Genomic DNA, 15681 nt, shown 5'->3' on the forward strand with positions numbered 1-15681 from the left:
AGTATAAGATTATTGGATCTGAAGCCAATGCGATAGTATAGCAGGGGGGGGCCTTTGCCCCCACATAGATGACCCTCAGCATATTGTCCCATGAACCCCACCAGTATAATCCCTGAGTGCAGAGCAAGAAGTTAGCCCTGAGCACTGCCAAGTGTGGGTCCCCCCCAAAAAATTATTAAGCCAAATTGGAATCCTTTTCAAGATGATTGTATGCTGAAACTTTCCTTATTTAGAGGTGTATATTAATGTGATTTTTACTGCATGTTGATTAAAATGATTGTTGGTTTCGTATCAATATTTGTTTTTATATTTATTGATATTAAACATTAAAATATTACCAAATCATACTCAATTTTCACGTGCATTCATGAGCATGAAGCTGAGATTGTAAAACTCACACACACATGTTGATATTTTAACACTGCAAATTCTGAGGTTAGGTTTGAGGCCTATTCTCATCTTAATCTTAGGCCTATGCTATTAATTGTGTAAACTCAGGATGTACTTTTCTAGTCCCAGTTTCCTTATCTAGAAGATAAAGCTTGAGTTCAGATCATTTAGTTAGAAGACAAAGATTATGGTTTTCTAATTGAAAGTTGGGTCTAGTATTAAAAAGATACATATAATAAGGAAGAGAAGTATGAATATTCTCAGAAGTATTGTCTTTAAGTGAATGAAAGCATGTGACATTGCTGAACACAATTAGAGACTTTAGCTACTGTCTGGAGCTGAATTTACTTACAGATGAATTTACCTTCAGACGTGTTGATTGACTTTATGTTGGTTGCTCATAGAAGTTCTCTAACTGGTTTGACTTTCTCAGGAAATGAAGTCATCTGAAGAAAGGAAAGTGTAGCTAGCCTGTGGGAATGCACAGATTATACAACTCAAATCATCTCTGTTTCTTTTATAAATTGTAATTCTGGCCCCAGAAGAAACTACCGTCAGTCATCCCCCAGAGCTTCTGCTAACTGTTCTCTGATCATCTGCTCTTATGCATATTATTAGGTTAATGGAAAGAAAATGCATGGAATTCCCAACTGACTTCTTTTTGTTGTCTGGAAACTTAAGTTCTGAGTTTGTTCATCTGTGCAATATAAGTAATGCCATTGACCTAACCATATTTTATGATCATCCAGAGACAATATATTTAAATCTCAGAATTAGCAAACCTATGTTTTCTTTCATTAAGCTTAAAGTAATAGCCACTGATTAAAACTCGTTTCCTCAAAATCTCTCCTCATATCCCAATATATGAAGATTTTTTTTTCATATTTGGTGTAACTAGAAATACTTCTGAAGGGGCCAGAGCAGTGGCTCAAGTTGTAAGGCATCTGCCTTGTGCACACTAGCCTAGAGCAGACCGCAGCTGGATCCCCCGGCGTTCCATATGGTCCCCCAAGCCAGGAGCAATTTCTGAGCGCATAGCCAGGAGTAACCATTGAGTGTCACTGAGCGTTTTTTTTTCATGTGGCCAAAAAAAAAGAAAAAGAAAAAAGAGGGCTGGAGAGATTGCATGGAGGTAAGGTGTTTGCCTTGCATGCAGGACGGTGGTTTGAATCCCAATATCCCATATGGTCCCCTGAGCCTGCCAATAGCGATTTCTGAGCTCATAGCCAGGAGTAACCCCTAGTAACTTCTAGAATTTTTGACCCTGGTCATGTGTGCTCGTAATGTTGAAGCATTTCTAGAAATTAAAGGATATCTCGTTTCATTATTAAAGTAATTATCTTACTGGAATAAATTCAGTTCTAAACTAGAAGTCCAGTGATAACTGAATTTTTATTTCTATAAACAACCAAAAAAAGTATATGAAAGAATTGTTTCAGGTGTTAAACTAAATGCAGGTAATTACTGATGGAGGGAGACAAAGGGAAATGGGCCTTATAATTGCCCAAATAACTGCCTGCAGGTGGTTGCTAGGCCAAAGGGCATTGAATGGGAACCAAAATCTCACTAAGGAGTCAGTAGTGAGAGTTTGGAATGACTAAGAAAATGTTGGAGTGATAAAAGCTCGAGAGATTTAGAAAGTCTTGTTATGTCTCTGGGACAGTAAATGAAGTTAGTTGAGTATTAATCACCAAGGTCAAAGAAAGAGTAATCACAAAAGAATAACTCAGACAATCCCTTCATCTCAGAACTGAAAATAATTCATGTTCCTTGTGCCCATAACAATCATAACAATCAATAGAAACACAAATCAAAGTGATAATGGATTAAGACACATTTTATATAACTCCTATGATATAAAATATTTGTAAGTAGGATGAAAGCAGGGATGTACAAAGCCTAGGACATAAAAAGGGAGAACTTGAAAATTAATTAGAATTGATGACTGAACTTTAACTGTATGAAGATCATAAACCACTGGGAAATTCTCTTTTTTTGGGGGGGGGAATTCTCTCTCCTGGGCTAATTTTGCTCAGAATTAGCTCCTGGCAGGCACGGGGGACCATATGGGGGACCATATGGGACTCCGGGACATGAACCAACCACCTTGGGTTCTGGGTTGGCTGCTTGCAAGGAAAACACTGCTGTGCTATCTCTCTGGCCCCAGGAAATTCTTTTAGTTTCCTTGAAACTAGTCTTAAGTAGTGAAGAGTTAGGCAAACCAAAACTGAACATCAGGGTGCAACAGAGGCCTCAGTTGATCAACCCCTGGGGCCAGGGAGTTTGCTGGAACTGGGAAAGCCCTTTAGAGTTGTTCCAAATTGAGAGAAAATACTTGCATCTTATATGCCTTCTTAGATAAGTGGGTCACAGTATGAGTGGATAGTGGGGAGGAGATGTTAGAGTGAGATAACTCGACTTGGCCAGTTCTACAAAAAAAACTGCAGCCATCACTGGCAACTAGGAGAAAGAATGGCTTAATACTAAATGAAGATATTAAAACAAGCAAGTTAAAAAAGGTTGCGTATTGCAGACAACCAGTGTTACCTCTTTATGTTTTAACTGTAGTATGTATTGATTTATTAAAAGGTAATGTCTCTTTGGGGCCCCCGAAAGTGTTTGTGGCTTAACATGTGGCCGAGAAAGTGAGAGCAAGAATGTAAACCCCATTGAAAGTTGTATGATAGTCAGGGACAGACCCCAACAAATGACTCACTATCTTAAAAAACTAAGGCATGAGGCCATAGTTTAATTATGTGGGAGATGGGGAATGGGCCACCTATATATTTACTTTCACAGACATCACTCTAAATCTTTTTTCCTTAGAATATAGCTGGGATTCTTTTTCCTTTACCTAGTACTTCCTCTGTGCTCCTAAAGACACTATGCCCAAATGGCTAGCAAGAAGCTTAAAATGATTACTGTATTTTCCGGCGTATAAAACGACTTTTGAAACAAAAAGAAGTCAACCAAAAATCGGGGGTCGTCTTATACATCGAGTATATCCCAAAGAATGTTTCAATACTCCGCTAAACGAAAATTGTCTGAATATTGCCACAAAACGAATTTTCCAACTCGATCCTGCACCAATCACTGCAAGGCTGCTCGGACCGCCTCTCTAACTCAGCCAATCCAAGCAGGCTTTTTATGCATGCAAATTATACAGTGTTCTGTACCCGAATCTACACTGTCACAAGCCTGCTCAGATTGGCCAGAGTCAGAGAGGAAGTCTATTACAGTATAACCTTTGAACCTCTGCTTGTTGTGATTGACTCACTGTGGTACATACAGTTGCAGCACAGGAACTTCTGTCTGATACAGCGAACATAGGCCTAAACCTATGTTTTAACTGTAAAATTAGGGGGTCGTCTTATACGCCGGAAAATACAGTAGTTTCTATGTTTCTCTCATTCTATCAGATTGTGCACTTCTCCAAGTTAAAAACAAGCTGTTGTTGTTATTATTATTATTATTATTATTTCAAATACTTGCTACAGTGCCTAGCTTATGCCTAGGAAGTAATCAAGTCATAAAAAGTTAAATAAATGACTATAGGATGAAGCTATCCTAGGTCTGGGCACTACGTGAGAAAACTTGCAAATATTTCTGAAAATTCTTCCACAGTATCTATGATTTTCAGAAATCAGTCTCTATTTTGAACCTCAGAAATAGAGTTAATTCCCACTCTCCACAATTTTATATTGGCCAACTCATTTACCTGCTAAAATAGATTCATAACCCTAAAATCAATACTTGCAGCACTTTTATGGTTATTTGCAAAATGGAATGCTGAATCACCAACAAATATGTTTCTAGCTGAGGTTAAAGGAATAGAGAAAATGACCCTCTATTTTGCTTTCCTGTTCCAATGCTCAGACTGAAAACAAATGTTTTATTTTCCCAGCCATATGTGGCATATTTTTTGTGTTTGGGCATACATTAATGTGATTTTTGTCAGCGATTTCATTGTCTAAAATGAACCCAAAGCTTAGTGTTGGATTTCTGGCTAGAGTTCCTTAGCACAGACAGCTGTAGGTACCATAAGGAGCAAAAGAATGTGCTAGGTAAATTTTGTTCAGACATGAGTTATACCTATAGTTCTGCTGGCTATAAATCTAGTGTTAAATAAGGTCTCTTTAAACAAATACACATAAAGGCCACAAATTGTTGTTGAATGTTTTGTTTTCATAGTACTACTCTGATGTTAATTTGTTTAGCCTAATTTAAGGATAATCCAGAGAGATGGGGGGAATTTCTTCCTTTGCCCTAACAGATGTTTTCTAGAGTCAGTGTGAGAATGACTCTAAATGTCTTAATCAACCAGCTCAATGCCTGTTACTATGAACATTATTCTTCTGATTAAATATTAGAAACCCAAGCTCAAAGGCTCATAGGTCTTTAAAAGTTATTTTTATTCCAGCTGTTTCTTTCCTAGTCCAAATTTTAACCTCAGCACTTTAACTTCTCTCTACCTATGTCCTAACAATTATTTTTGAAAAGTCCTCAATGTACAGAAAATATTCTAGTAATAAATAAAACAGTCAAAATCTGTATCTTCTGGAACTTCATATCATATCATGCAATTTAGAGTTTGACACCTCTCATCAAATACCAGAGAATATGGAACCTTTCTTTAGAATCAACCTTTGCTTAGATCCAGCTCCAGGCATTTTTCTCTTAAATTCTTGATTGTGAATTGAGAAGTACGATGACAATTAGCAACAAACTGGAAGGCTGGAAGATAGCTTTGAAGCGTGACAGGCAGTAAAGTGGTCAATAAATTTTCTTGGGGTCTTAGGTCCTTTGCAGTACCCTCTTGTATCTGTAATTCAAAATGAAGATTTCTTTTTCTCAATCTATACATTCTATCTATGCATTCAGTCTATACATTCTATTATTGTGATGGATTTTATGGAGACAGGAAAATATGGGAAAGATCCTTTTAATTCTCAGTAGGCCCTGTTCAAATAGGTTGACCGCATTTTGAATTTTTGAGCCCTTTATTTTCCTTTTGAAATCTGGTTTTTGGGGCCAGTGGGTGGTGCTAGAGGTAAGGTGTCTGCCTTGCAAGCGCTAGCCAAGGAAGGACCGCAGTTTTATCCCCTGGCATCCCATATGGTCCCCCCAAGCCAGAGGCGATTTCTGAGCGCTTAGCCAGGTGTAACCCCTGAGCATCTAACGGGTGTGCCCCCCCCAAAAAAAATATCTGGTTTTCATGTGGCCTCAGTAATGCAGGAGTGGTGACAGACTGATCTCTGTGGTCGGCCACAGTTCCCAGGTTGTCTTCAATATTTTCAAGAATGAAAATATGAAAATATTGAGAAGTAATGATGCTCAGAGTCAGAGTTAGAATGTAGAAAAATGTATTGAAAAGTAAAGGAGAAGGAAATGAAACTCTCCACGTGGGGCAGACCTTAGAATAGGACTAAGTTAAATATGGCTATTTTGGGGGGAGTTTTATAGGAAAATTGACTTTGTGCTGACTTTAAAAGGCTCTTTACATTCCTTATCAATTGATTCAAATGTTACAAAGAATGCAGGGATCCTAAACAATGTTCTGGCTGGCTTGGTTCTTTGGGTTTGGCCATTTTCCTTAGGCATTGGCCATATTATCTTATCCTCCTTGGTGGGGCAGAATCTATAATCCAGTTAAAATGTTTCAAGTATGAGCCCAGCCCAGTGAATTGGGTGTGTTTTAGGTCAATAGACACAGATGTAACTCCTGTCAAGGGAATCTGAGGCTTCATCTTTCAATAATAATGCTTAATAATCTTTCAAACACTGCAAAGCAGGCTCCACATCCTTCTGTCGAGCATTCATAATTTTTTCCCTGCCAATCTGCAAAGATTAAAATAGCTGTGCAACTATACTAGATTAAGTCTAGGATTGTCAATAGGATCTGACTTGTGCAAATTTAACCAAATTATAAAATGGAAAACTCCATTTTTGAAAAAGGATTCTGCCAAAAAGAGATTCTATATCTCAGATTCATTCATCTCAGAGTCACAGGTAATTTCCCTGGGATGTAATTCGTAAGAAAATTTATGCTTCTAAAGATAATGACACAAAAGGTCTGAGAAATAGTACAGAGGTTTGTCTGGCTCCCAGACAACCCCGACTGTTCCCCGCAATACATATTGTTCTCTCAAGCAGTTTTAGGGGTGATCCCCCTGAACACAGAATCAGGAATAAGCTCTCAGCACTGCCAAGAGGAATCCAAAATAAAGTTACATGCAACTGGTAGTTCTACTTGATCTCACAGCAGAAGACTGTTTCATCTATTGTTATGTGTCCCTTGTCCCCATTTATGATCTATTAACTTTGGTCCTTCTTAGAATGAAACACTTGAAATGACCCAACTATCATCCATTGAAAGTGGGAAGCTTTGGTTTCATGCTGCACCAGAAGCCAATGTGTTGTGATGGCTCAAGAGAGAATTGTATCATCGAAAAGCCAGCAGTTTGGAAGACAGGGGAGGCATGGCCTCAAAGTAAACATCCTGGCTGCACTGCCACATGAAGTCATTTTTATTTAAAAAATAATAAAGTGAACAAGGAAATGCATTTTTCAAAGGGCAGATTGCAGGCTGGTGGACACCAACATGACCAACCGCTCCTTCTTGGGCTTGTCCCCTGAAGCACACTCTTCTGATAACTGCAAATCTAAACAAGTTTCTGAGTCAGGCTTTGACCTGTCCTTATCTTAGACTTTGAGGGAAAGAAAAGATCAGCCATGCCTGTGCAGAAAAGCTGTTGGTGTTTAATTTTGAATTAAGCCCTTCATTTCTTTGTGGCTAGTCCCTCCATGTGCCGCTGAAGAGTCAGACGACTCTATGAGTCAGCTACCATCACTGCCCTCATGTCTCATTGTCCTGCATTTTTATGTTTTCTTTTTTCTCTGCTTTTCTGCTGCATTCTGTGTTTCTCTCGGAAACACACTGAGAGGACACACCACAAAGTCTTCTCTGCATGATTTTTCTCCTTCAGCTGTCAGCCGGGTTGGAGAGGCAATTTTGGGGAAATGATTTTTATTTGACCACTAGAAAAAAATGGGCCCTTTCCAAGCTTCTTCCCCACACTGGAACTGGGGAACCAGAAACTGTCAGTAGTTTTGCTTCAGTCCAGAACAACCTGAGCATAACTCCACAGCAGGGATCAAAGTAGACACACATCAAAAGGACCCCAGTTGAGAGGAGACCCCCTGAAGTTTCCGTGCCTGGGGCTCTTGTTAGCATCTCTACTTCTGTGTCATGCAGATCTCAGCTTTCCTGTCTGCATTTCCTTCCCTGTGCCCTGCACAGAGAAATCTGCTCTCTAACCAGACTCTTAACATTCAAGAAGAAAACTTGAGCTTCTGCTCTTCCCTTTCTTCTCTCAGAACTAGTTAATAAACAGTGTCATTTGGCTTTTCTTAACTCCTTCCAGTGAGCCAGGCACTATGCCATATGCCAAGACTAGAAAGATGAATGGCACATTTCCTACACTCAGGACATTTTGATTAAAGAAGTCTGAAATCTATAAGAAAAGAGGAAAAAAAAAATCAAGGTTACAAGTTTTATGTAAGAACTTGAACTTAGCCTTCTAAATATGAACTTCATTGAAATGTCATTTGCACAAAGCTAGTGGGATTGCAGATCCCTGTATTCATTCATGTCTTAATTTCTCCCACCAAAAGTGTAGTTCTATAGTATACACAGAATGTTTTTTATATGAAGAGTGAACTGCCTATCTAAGGATAAAGTCAGGGGTGCCAGGAATTGAACCCAGGCCAGACATGTATACCTATCCACTCTATTATCACTCTGGTCCCATGAAAGTGAGGATCTTGAGAAAAGATTATCCTAGGTTCTTTGGGTGGACTCAATATAATCAAAAGGCTCTTTATAAAAGACAGAATCTTGAGTTAGAGAAAGATTTGAGGACAGAGGCAGAAGACAGAAGGACCTGCTGCTGGTTTCATGATGTAGTTTTAAATTCTATAGTTTATATACCGTGGTATTCAGAAGATAGTACAAAGAAACCAATAATCCAGTTTTTATTACTTGACAACTATTATTTTTGTTTTTCACTGTTTCAAGAAGTTATGTTTGGGTTAAACAACCACAACTACCACCATCCACACCCCAACCAAAAGAATGAAAATAATGAGTATTATTCCATAGTTCTGCAAATCAACATTTCAACTGGGTAAGAACAATGATTATTCTAGTCTTGGCTGATCCACAATGCCTACATTTGAGATGGCTTAGTTCTGTTTTATGTGATCTTTTACATTTTGGCAGTTGACTTTGACTTATTCTTCTGGCCAAGGCAAAGTCTAAAGAGACAGAATGAAATAGCTCCAGGGCTCTAGAGGTTTAGGAAATGACACATCAGCCTTTCCACTGAGTTCTATTGATCTAAGGCAGTCATGGAAAGTTTAGATTCAAAAGTGGGAAAATCAATTTCTTGTCTTGATAGAAGAGAGTCGTAAAACCACATTGCAGTGTTAAGAAGGGACATGATGTTTCCATGTGTAATCTATTTTCTACAGTCCACTGATTTGATTTTTTTATTGCCAACATTATAATGACCATTATTTAGAAGTGACATAATTAATTATAGTAAACAATGAGTGAACACATGTTGCCAGATTTTGTCCTGAGTCATTAAATTGGATACTTAGAAAAAAATTTCTTTGAGGCAGGAATGATAGCACAGAAGAGAGGGCGATTGCCTTGTATGTGGCCGACCCAGGTTCAATCCCTGGCATCCCAAATAGTCCCCTGAAACTGCCGAAGTAATTTCTTGTTGTTGTTGCTTTTTTGGTTTTGGGTCACACCCAGTAGCGCTTAGGGGTTACTTCTGGCTCTACACTCAGAAATCGCTCCTGGCAGGTGCGGGGTACCATATGGGATGTCAGGTTTCGAACCACCGTCCTCCTGCATGCAAGGCAAATGCCCTAACTCCACGCTATCTCTCTGACCCCCTACTGCAGTGATTTCTGAGCACAGAGCCAGGAACACCACTTAGTACAGTTGGATATGGTCCAAACCCCCCACAAAATATCTTTTTGAGGTAAGTATAATTTATTGGTAGATTACAACTGTGAAACAAAGGCACAAAGAAGTAAAATAATTTCCACCATGAAAAATAAAATTTAAAAAATTGCTGAGAATATGAGCCAAGTGACATTGTTGGAAATTAAGCCGAAATTTAACAGTTCTCAAGACTACCAGAGACTCTCATAAAGGAAATCATTTCCTACCATTGTTCTACCAATGTCCTACCATTATAAAAAATAAGGTTTAATTGAATATTTCAGAGCATTAGCATAATTTTGTGTCATTTATCTACAGCTTTAAACAAATGAAATTTGCATGGCTAATTATTATATTATTATAATCTATTAGTTACAATATTGTGATACTTGCTCATTATCAGTTAAATGATAAATATAGTACTAGAAAATAAACCTTATACTGAACATGATTTTAATCCTACATAATTTTAAAACCCAGAAAGTATTAAAGCATTTCTGATAACACAGAGTCCCAAAATAAAGCTAAAGAATATTTGAATAAACAGGAAAAAAAATCAATATTTAGTTAGTTAAAAATTTATTTGGTTTGATTTGGGACCACACCCAGCAGTGCTCAGGGCTCACTCCTGGCAAAGATGGAAGAGAGGTTAGTCATATGTAACTAAAGCATCATAACCCCTGTACTTTCAATGAGTTCAAAATGCAAATGTTTGGCATCCAATCCAATAGGGCTGGAGAGATAGCATGGAGGTAAGGTGTTTTTGTCTTTCATGCAGAAGAATGGTGGTTCGAATCCCAGCATCCCATATGGTCCCCTGTGCCTGCTTGGGGCGACTTCTGAGCATAGAGCCAGGAGTAACCCCTGAGCACTGCCAGGTGTGACCCAAAAACCAAATAAATAAATAAATAAATAAATAAAGTTACCAATCATTCAAATAAATAGAAAAATACTCACATCTTTCGGAGTTGTAGGATCACAATCCTGGGCGTTGCTCCCACATATCTCAGTTGTGAGAATTTGACCATCTTAGCACATGTGACTATGTGCTGGAAATCACATACTTTGTTGAAAGCAGAAGACACAAAAGTAGAGCCCCAGAGAACAGGCTTGGAGCCTGAGTGCTTCACTGAGGATGACATTCTTGGCTTCATACTCACAAGGTAAAGTGCCCTTTGCCACTGAGCCTTTCTAGCCCTTTTCCAAGAAATTCAAGGGGAAATAATTAAGCATTTGGTAAATAGCATGCAAAAATGTTCAAAGGATAATGTGTATTTCCGGTATATCCCAGAAATGTTGTTTAACATAATAGAACAAGAGCACACCAATTTTGATGCCAGTATGTATTTGAAGCCAGGAACATACCAATTTTGATGCCAATGTGTAACTGAAGCCACCTAATGTTCAGAAACAAAAGACATAATAGAGTGAAGTGACAGTAAATGAAGTAATAGTAACAAGATCTTACTAGTCCTTCTGATAATGACTTAATTATCTCATTGCAAATTTTCACAAATTTGTTTACTATGTATTTTTTCTTTTCTCCATTCTTTTTTCTTTTTTCATAATTTTACTTTCCTGTAAATAAATGCATTATGATCAACTATGTGGTACATGCTCATTAAATAAAGTAAATAAAACTCAAACAAAAAAGAAGAAATATACAGATCAATGTAATTCATCATATAAGCAAAGTTATAAACAAAATCCATAGGACTATGGGAGTTAAGTTCTACTTTATGCAATAATTGAGTTTTATCAATGATAGCATAAAAGTTACTAAATAACAAAAATAAGAAAATAAAATAACGTTTAGTGGAGAATACATTTAAAAAAAAGTATTGATTTCTAATGCAAGGAATAGAAATGTGTTGACTATTCTCTTATTATTAACTAGCAACGATCCTATCATCTGAGAATGACCCCAAAACATTTGAATAATTCCACGAACTGGAACAGTCGCGGTTGCTAATGCCATTAAAATTATTCTTTGTCTGATGTTCATGTGTCTGTGGTTAAGAGGATAAATTATTTCAAAGCCACATTGGCTGTTCTTTTGTCTACTAAAGCAGTTCTTTGACCCACAGAGGGTGGAAAAGTTTCTGCTAAGTGAGTTTAGCTGCCCATTCTTCACATTTTCCCCAATTAGGAACCTAAGAATCTACCAAAGTACTGGGATATTCAATAGATGAGTGATACTTAATCCAATAGGGCTTACCCAGAATTCTCTTTTGTCTGTGCATGTGAATTAAGAACTGATTAATTAAGGTAAGAGCATAATTAAGATTTTAAGTTAAATAGTTCACATTCTTTAGGAAAAACAAATCCAAATCCCTAAGCACCCATTTATAATCCCTTTAAAGATTATTCTTGCACTTGATTCATTAGGGAAGGTTTTTTTGTTTGTTTAGATGTTTATTTCTGGTGGTTTCTACTACCTTGGTTCAACAAACAACAGGTCTTTCTACTGTTTTTTTCTTTTTATTAATGTCTTTATTTATACAATTTGATTACAAACATGATTGTAGTCGGGTTTCAGTCATATAAAGAACACCCCCCTTCACCAGTGCGACATATCCATTACCAATGCCCCAAATCTCTCACTTCCCAACCCCCCCCCCGCCCCGTATTTGAGACAGGCTTTCACTTCCCTCATTCATTCATATTGTTATGTTACTTGTCAGTGTAAGTGTAGTTTGTGGTGAGCTTCCTATTGTGAGCTGGACCTTCCAGCCCTCATCTCTATTGTCTCTGAGAGTTATTACAAAATTGTCTTTTATTTTTCTTAGAACCCATAGATGAGTGAGACTATTCTTTTTTTAAATATATTTTTATTTAAACACCTGATTACATACATGATTGTGTTGTTTGGATTTCAGTCATGTAAAGAACACCACCCATCACCAGTGCAACGTCCCCATCGCCAATGTCCCAAGTCTCCCTGCTCCCCACCCAACCCCCGCCTGTACTCTAGACAGGCTTTCTATTTCCTTCATACATTCTTATTATTAGGATAGTTCTAAACGTAGTTATTTCTCTAACTAAACTCATCCCTGTTTGTGGTGAGCTTTATGAGGTAAGCTGTAACTTCCAGCCCTTCTCTCTTTTGTGTCTGAAAATTATTATTGCAAGAATGTCTTTCATTTTTCTTAAAACCCATAGATGAGTAAGACCATTCTGCATTTCTCTCTCTCTCTCTCTCTCTCTCTCTCTCTCTCTCTCTCTCTGACTTATTTCACTCAGCATAATAGATTCCGTGTACATCCATGTATTTCATGACTTCACCAAATGGACAGACACTTTGACAAAAAAGAAATACAAATGGCCAAAAGACACATGAAAAAATGTTCCACATCACTAATCATCAGGGAGATGCAAATCAAAACAACTATGAGGTACCACCTTACACCACAGAGATTGGCACACATCACAAAGAATGAGAACAAGCAGAGTTGGCAAGGATGTGGAGAGAAAGAAACTCTTATCCACTGCTGGTGGAAATGTCGTCTAGTTCAACCTTTATGGAAAGTGATATGGAGATTTCTCCAAAAGCTGGAAATTGAGCTCCCATACAATCCAGCTATACCACTTCTAGGAATATACCCTAGGAACACAAAAATACAATACAAAAATCCCTTCCTTACACCTATATTCATTGCAGCACTATTTACCATAGCAAGACTCTGGAAACAACCAAGATACCCTTCAACAGACGAATGGCTAAAGAAACTGTGGTACATATACACAAAGGTCTTTCTATTGTTGATGCTTGCTTATAAATAAGGGTGGTGAGAGAGAGAGAGAGAGAGAGAGAGAGAGAGAGAGAGAGAGAGAGAGGGAGGAAAGAGAGAAAGAATATACAGGGATTAAAGCACATGTTTTGCAGAAAGCCAACTCCACTTGATCTTCAGATCTATGTGGTCTTCAAGAATGCTGGAGTATCCTGATTAATCCAGCATCACAAGGCCTAAACTTCACTTTGCATCACCAATTTGGTTGGTCATAAATTGCCAGGAAAAGCCCTTGTCTTCTAAGCACACTTTTGGTGTGACCCCACCAAAGATGCATATGTGTTCCTATAAATGATAATAAGATACCTGTCTATTTGAATGATAAACACAGAAGAACTAATGGTGGAGAAAAGAGTGGAAAAAATGAAGAGGTGAACTACTAGTATCTTAGGGGAAAATGGTGGAGGATCTTGGGCACTTTGATGGGTAGGAAGGTATTTTCAGTAAAGTTTCCATCAGTACCATTAATGTTCACATTATTGAAATCAAGTTACCTAAAGTATAGTTTTAAAGATTAAACTATATATGTATTTTTTAATTTTTTATTTTTAACTATGAGAACAAAGATGCAAAGAAAGAGGACAAGGTAAAGTTACAGTGGAAGGACAATCACCCATAAACAGAATTCCCTTGCTGATACCTTAATTTTAAACGGTCAGCCAAAGAACATTAAGAAAAATAAAACAGGACCCAGGTACAATTTCTTTGTCCTTCAAGTCCCCATATTGTAGTATATTATATTTCTTAGCAGCACAAAAAGCCATAAAACTTATGTAACTCCTTAAACATTTGAAGGCATAGTATTTTTTTACATTTCCATGCACATGCATATTAGTTTGTTAACCTCAAAAGTTTAAGTGGTTTTTTTTTAGTATTAGAGTCAAAGGAGCACAGTAAAAAACAGTGTTAGAGTGGCAATTATTGTTTGCACAGGCCTACCAAAATATGAGGGACATGGAAAGGAAAAGCCTTGGCCTAAATACAAGGAGATCCTACCCCTGAAGTTTCCTGGCATAAGACCAACTCTAGGCTCCAGGCAAATTAGTTTGTCCAATCCAAGTCATTGTCTGTAGTACCAATACACTTTTATTTTTCACACAGTCTCTGTTGTTGGTATCATGTTTCTGTATTAAAGATCCTGGAATCTGCATATCCTACATTGAAGTCAGGATGGTATGGAGCATCCTCCAATTTCACCTCACAATTAAAGGGCAATGCAGAGAGCCCTGTCCTGTAAGCAGGTCGTTGTTGTTGTCAAGTCTTCTTAGTGTTAAGGGAAGTCTCTTTTGAGCAGGTCGATGTCAGAGCAGCAGTAGTGTCTTCCCTGGAAGAGGATTGCTTCCAGGTGATGTTATAAACAAACTTGGATATTTCATAGATAGCTTCCCTGGTTCAGGGATGAATGGAGAATGCCCATTCTTCTGAGGCATGTGCCAGGTCATTATGTCAATGTTCAGGGTGTAAGGTCCCATTGCACTACAAGATTTGTGTGTTCTATCTCTATTAGATAAGTATTGTATTTTCCTATTTTAATGTCCCTATACAAACAAGGAACGATGCCACATGATGTTTATCGGCGCATATGGGGGCCACAAGAATAAGTCCAACAATCCCCATGACATGCTTCAAACATAAGCATTAAACTGAGGGACTCTTACACCAAAATTCCTTATTGAACAGCTCACAATGAGAAGAAAAGATAAAAAGTGGGGAAAATCGTCACTGTATAAGAGAATATTTATGAGTATAGCTGTCAAAGAAAATACACATAAAATATTCAAAAGACATACGTTTCCATTTTATGTCTTTTGAAATAGTTGGGATTTGTTAAATTCAGTACACCACTTTTTGGTACGTGATTAGGACTGTGCAGTACTGAAGTTAAAAAGGGTAAATGTGGGGTACTGATGGTTGGGGATGAGAGAGTTAAGGAGTAAAAATGAGCTTTGTAGGGATGTGCGAAAGGGCAGAATACAAAATGGACACTCTGCATACACAAAACATAACTTAAGGATAGTGAATACTATTAATATGTACTGTGCATGCTGGGGGAGGGGTAGACCCCACGGGGTTTTGAACATGTAGACTGTTAAGAAATTGCCAGTGACTACCTTAGTGTAACCGAGCAAATCTCAGCACACCCCAAGTTAGGACCCACCTTTTCTTGCTGCCTGGGCTGGCACCCAGGGAAGGCCTGGAGGCTGGGGGCAGAAGACGGGACGGCTGGGGCCTATCAAGGCTCCTAGCACCCCCAAGCTAGGGAGAAGGCCTTCAACCTGGGGTCTCCCCAAATCCCATGCCGGCTAGAGCTAGCCTCCAGATCAAGAAAGGATCCGGTAGAAAACCGGAAGCCAGGATCTGCCCACCCTCCTCCCTGTGCCCTTCCCACCCTAGTGCTGGGAGGAAAGGCAGAGAGCTTGGGAGCCCCTCCAGGAGGGACCACCCGTCACCCACCTTTTCTGGCCGCCTTGGCTGCACCCA

Source organism: Suncus etruscus, chromosome 6, assembly GCF_024139225.1.
Source record: "Suncus etruscus isolate mSunEtr1 chromosome 6, mSunEtr1.pri.cur, whole genome shotgun sequence".
Taxonomy (NCBI): Eukaryota; Metazoa; Chordata; class Mammalia; order Eulipotyphla; family Soricidae; genus Suncus; species Suncus etruscus.